General features: G+C 31.2%; 1 long non-coding RNA gene across 1 annotated transcript; it reads right to left on the reverse strand.

The window, feature by feature from the left end:
• Window positions 1-2,221: 2,221 nt before the first annotated feature.
• LOC124373843 lies at window positions 2,222-5,336 on the reverse strand. Its single transcript, XR_006923478.1, has 3 exons — window positions 5,269-5,336; window positions 3,673-3,786; window positions 2,222-2,435 (listed from the first exon to the last, which is right to left on the reverse strand). It is a non-coding gene; the product is annotated as an uncharacterized LOC124373843 (long non-coding RNA).
• Between the last annotated feature and the right edge of the window lie 664 nt (window positions 5,337-6,000).

Genomic DNA, 6,000 nt, shown 5'->3' on the forward strand with positions numbered 1-6,000 from the left:
TAAAGCAGACACAAAATTTGAGATAACCACGTCGAGGACAATGACCGAATCTACGTCAGTTTTCATTAATTTGAACTATATATTTAAGTTTTATAAGCAATTTTTAGAGATGTTACGTAAGAATTTAGAATCTGTTAATGTTTCGTACTTTATGGTAGTTATGACTTATTTTAAAACCCATGGAGAATTTTTTTGTATGTGACTCAATTTCAAGCGGTAATTTTTATTTGTGTACACTTTTTAAAATATATTTGCCATACAGATTACAAGTTAAATATTGTTTTATTGAGTAATAACTGTTATTTTCGCTGGCATTCCAAGTTGAAGAATCTTGTAAATGGTCGGCAATGTTGTGAAGCACTGCGAAGCTATAACTACTGAAGGTAATTTATCCAAAGCCATACGAATTTGATTTCGAAACCCTTTCTTTGGCATGTAACGTAATGTATATATGTGCAATCCATGGAGGCTTATGAAGTAGGAAAGTCAAAACAATGTGACCATTCAACTATTGTTTCTTCAATTTTTCCTTCCAAATTAATTTACTCCTCCATAAATTGAAGGAATTGATAGTTTCCTAACCACCCATTGTGACCATTAGGCCTTCAAAACTTTTTTTTTCCAGCACAATAGAACCCTTGTGTGGTGGCTGGGAGGTAATAGAGTTACAGAAGAAAGCATTTTCCATTAGATAGATTTTACTATCTTTCATGTTCTGCATTATATATTAAATGCGAAAATCGATTTTAATCCTCACAATTGTGTAATACAACACAAATGTAATATTTTAATTAGGAAATTCAAACTAAACCCTTTAATAACTTCCTTTTTATTTTATAGCTGCAACTATTTAATCAATTCTATATAATTGATCAAACATTAAATCTTCAAAAAACCTGTTCAGACGCCATGCTTTAGTTAATATATCAATGCATGCGCTTAGGATTAATATTAGCTTTAGATTGGCGTCAGATCCCAAGTATATGATTTAATGATCGAATTGTAAGGTTTTGACTTCTAATTGATTGTCGTTTTGTGAATTTTATTATCGCATTTGAAATTGACACAGTCACAGATTTAACGCCTAGTATCCGGAGTCCACGTCCGTCTGAAGAAATCCAAACAAGTTGGTAACGAAGAAGCTCTTTTGCTTTTTGCATCGTTTTTAATATCAGAAACACCTAGACTACAAAATAAAATGACAATAACAAACATTTTATTGATATTTAACTACATTGTTTTGTTACCTATATCAATCAAGAATTCAGCCAAATTTAAACTTAACGTATTTACTAATAACATCTTAGTATTGAAAAATAAATAAAATAATTTAAATAGGAGTAGCCATAGACAAATTCAAATGTTTAAAGACAAAAATTTTTTAATGTATAAAATGTTATTTTTATATAATTTAGAATCTAGTTATTTAAATAATGTTATGTTCCACAAGTTCATTCACTGAGGAGAATGGCCTGGACAACATTCTTTTTTCAGACAATTTTTAAATATATATATATGGTCAACTGGAACGCCATAACCCTGAATTTTAATTTAAAACTGTATTTTAAGTTAGTAAGTTCCATTGACTTTGGCTGTAACTGGAATAATGAGATTTATTCAGATATACAAAACAGAAGACAAACAGCAAAATCTATTTGAAACATACACTGCCCACACTATATATAGATATGATATTCGTGTGTGTCTGTGTATGTATGTGTGTGCTTCTTAATAAAAAAAAAAAATATATATATTATATATATATATATATATATATACATCAATGAAAAACAAACAGCAAAAACAATTCGATACATACACTGTCTCATATTTACAAGTATACCGTTGCACTATATATGTAGATATAATATACGTGTGTGTATGTAGACACTAAATATATACAGGTATATCATAAATTTGTAAATAATTTATTTCAACTTTAAAGGAGCGTACGTGTATGTGGAAATGTGTGTGTGTGTGTGTGTGTGTGTGTGTGTGTGTGTGTGTGTGTGTGTGTGTGTGTGTGTGTGTGTGTGTGGGGTGGGTGTGTGTGGGTGAGTGTGTGTGTGTATGTGTGTGTGTGTGTGTGTAATGATCTATATTTCACCACAACTATACAACAAGCGATGCGTATCTAGAGAGGCACCATACACAAGAAATCATACATTATATTAGGGTCATTCTCTGTTGTTATTGGTAACAATAATACATGACACTGTAGTTCCAATATAGTCCTTTATTATGTAAAGGTAAAGAAATTGTACTCGTTAAAAGGAACAGTACATGGTTCTTACAAAATCCTTTCGTCTCTTACATTCATCAGGATATGTAGTACAATAATGTGGGCCCCCACAGTAGTAGTATTTCAGTTTTATAACGTCCATTTTGCTGAGTTGTTCGTATTGCCCAAGTTGATCTTGCTGGTGATCATAAAACTGAAACATTATCAAGTACTTCTACTACAAAAATACAGGTTGATTAAAATCTAACTTCCTCTTTATTATTTATCAATACACCATCTTAAGATTTAGTAATCTTATTCTGAAGTAAGATCCTCACCTTGAAGGCTGCTTTCAAAACTTATAAAGCTAGTATTCCGGGTAAAGGTGCAACCAATTTTACAAAACCATTTTCTGCATATTTTTTGGTAATTATCTAATCGACTAGTAGATTTTCATCGTACAGTTATATAAAAATTCCCACCAACTGTATATCATTACTGTAATATGAGTACAATTTCTATGATTTGATTAGTCGGCCAAATGTGTTATATCCCTTGGTAAAGTTTGTATTTCCAATTTGAAAATACGTCTTTCAAACTGTCTTTACGGATTAATTGTGTTCTTAAGGGGTTTTAATTAACGCTAGGATTTACCTTAACTTTCTTTATAGTGTCCTCAGTAGAAAGTGTCTCTTACTAGTATTAAATTATATTTCTTGTCATTCAATTTTTTTTTCTTCCGTTTAATTTTATGTATGAACTTTGTGTTTACGCTTCATTATTTTAAAATAAGCCGTATGAAATTAAATGTTTAAAATTCATATTATAAAGTTGTAGGATACTTCGTTGTCACTTGAATAATCTATAATAAAGATAGCGATTAACAAAGATAACATTGGAAACATCCTTTTATTGATAGATTCTTCAGAAAAGTCCTCGCTTTTTAGTATTGAAACGGATACTTTTCAAAATTAAGGAGCACGTTAAACCAACAAGATAAAAATAAATAATAATATATAAATATAAAATTTAAGATATAAATATATAGGATAAAAATATTTTTTTTTGCAATTTTCTATAATATTCTGAATAACCTGCTCTTAAATCTTAAATAACACAATTAATATAGAGCGATGGTCGGAATACTTTTCCTACAATATAACTATAATCTACTTATTTTGTCTACACTATTTCGAACAGTCAAACTATAACAACAATAAATGATGAAATATTTTAGTTACTATTTAAAGTAACTATACGCTTTTTTAAATAAAACCTTAACAGAATAATAAAATGCTTTATTAATATTTTAATTTATATATATTTCATGAAGTCAAGGGACGAAGCTTCCCCTAATATTTTACAGGTTATTAACTATGAGGACCTTTAATTAAATAAAAACATAATATGCACAGCTAGTTATAATTATAGGATCTTATAACTTTACTTACCTCTCTACGAAGCTTAAATGTGGGACCTTTCTTATAATGCATAAAACTTGTCCAGTCGTAGGGAAAATGAAGTGTCAATATATGGACTTATTTCGTAGTCTCCTTTCTTTGCAACTGCAAACAAAATGTAAGGCAAAATCTTAAACTAAGGTCTTTAAATTACCCTGTTAAGCAAATTTTGAGAAATAGTTAAATTCGTATTGATATTCTAACATTTTTTTTATATTGAGTTTAACATATGAGGGAAAATTTTTCTATAAAGGACCTATGTGAAAACTTGTTATTAAATTCAATACTTTAATTAATTACAATGAGAAATTTAAGAGATTTTATAACTGCCCAGGGTAAGTTTAACATAATTATTAAAAACAATTCCTCCAGAATCAGTGTTCGCTTCAACCAACAGGAATCTACGTACCAAGATTCAAAATCTAGCGTTTTTCTATCAAACTTTATGGCTCATATAGACGCACACAACAACACAATTATAAAAATCCCCTGTCGGTTTCTTAATAACAGCTGTACTGCGATAAACAATTTTTTCCAGCTTTCTACAAATAAGATGCAATTGACCATAAGAAAAGACCGATCGGAAGTTCCAGATATGAGTTGGTCCAGCTACATTGGAATTGTTATTTCAACATCAATGTACTATCTATAATAATAATCATGTCATTTACTTTGAAAAAACAATATAAAAATGTCATCACAATCGTCCTAAATCTGACCTAACCATTCTTCCTAAAGGTTACAAACTCAAACATGCATTACATAATTACTCTCACTTACACTTACACTTCTCTCGTACAGTTTACAGGTCGTGCAATTTGTGAATTTTTGTGCTTTTATAATAAATAAGAATAAGAAATGGTCCAGCGATTTATCATAAACAGAGTAAATTTTCCTTGAACATAAAATATTTTTGAACTGAGCTCTTCAGGGAGACTGCTCATTAGTCTGACACCAACTTGAGAAGGAGAATTTCTGAAATAATTTTCTATGTGTAACTGAATTCGAAAGTTGTCCCTGCCTCTGGTTCCATGACCGTGAGCATTCCCGCCTCGAACTAAAGCGCACCTTGATATGGAGTAAAAGATCGTCTCGAAAATATAGAAACAGAGCAAGTCAGTAATCCCAGCTCGGTAAAAGCAATTCTGCATGACTGTCTAGCATTTAAACCCAAATTCACACTCACCATTCTTTTATGGAGTCTGGAGAGCCGTTTCCAACTTGTATTTTGCACAGCTACCTTAGAGACTAATTCCATATTCTAAATGAGGATAGATTAGTCCAAAATAGGCAACCTACAATACTCCGATGGAGCTGCACTGTGGCAAGTTGCGAAGAAAACATTGTACCTGATGAAAAGTAAGCACATGCGTGACCTGATACTTATTTTATTTTCTTACAGTTGGCTGGTCATCCAAGCTCAATCTGAGTCTTCAGAAACAGAATTAATATATTATGTTAATTCTCATTTACTCAAACCACAAAGTATCTCATGTTCTGAACAAATTCGGTGTAACCCTTTTAAAACATTTTTTTAGTGTTTCAATACAGAAACAGAAAGTAGGATAAAATTTCTTTTATACTTACGTGATGGATCTATTTCCAAATAACAATTTCGATCTCTCCTTTTTTGCTCGTGTTGGAAACCCAGCGCAATGGCCCATCTCGTGCGTTACCGAACCAAATTCGAAGCAGTGCTCACTGAGGTTGATTTCGGAGGCGTTCTGAGTGCCCCGTTGGTAGGTGAAGCACCCTGGATTACCAGTCGTAACAAACTCAACCGATAGGGGTTTTCCCAGGCACACTCGGCAACCATTGCACGCAAACTCAGCTTATTGAATCTATTAATCTTGTCCAAAATATAATTTTTCTGACTAGAGCCTAAAAAATAAAAACTTTAGTAACTAAAACAATAAACCGTTTATACCAAACACTAAATAGTGTATTAATTGTTTTTTTCAAAATGAGACATACTCATTCATAACCCTACGACTGATAATAAAGTCTTCTTTTCCAATATATAATCTTTCTGACTAGTGCCTAAAAAATAACAACGTTAAAATCAAAAGCACTAATCCGTTGTTGGCTGAGTGTCAGTAAAGTCTATCATTCCATATGTTGAAAATAATACTTGTCATTACTAGTCTCGAAAATAAACTTTTGCGTAGAGAGATTGCACCTACTATTAGAAAGTGTTATCGAGCTCCGCAAAAACCTTTAAAGTATCTAAAAAGCAAGAAAGCGCGTTGAGCTATAATAATTATATCTCTAAATGAAACATACCCATATTTCTAAAACTATAAATAAGGTCGTAAAAGC

This window comes from Homalodisca vitripennis, unplaced genomic scaffold (genome assembly GCF_021130785.1).
Source record: "Homalodisca vitripennis isolate AUS2020 unplaced genomic scaffold, UT_GWSS_2.1 ScUCBcl_6510;HRSCAF=13755, whole genome shotgun sequence".
NCBI lineage: Eukaryota > Metazoa > Arthropoda > Insecta > Hemiptera > Cicadellidae > Homalodisca > Homalodisca vitripennis.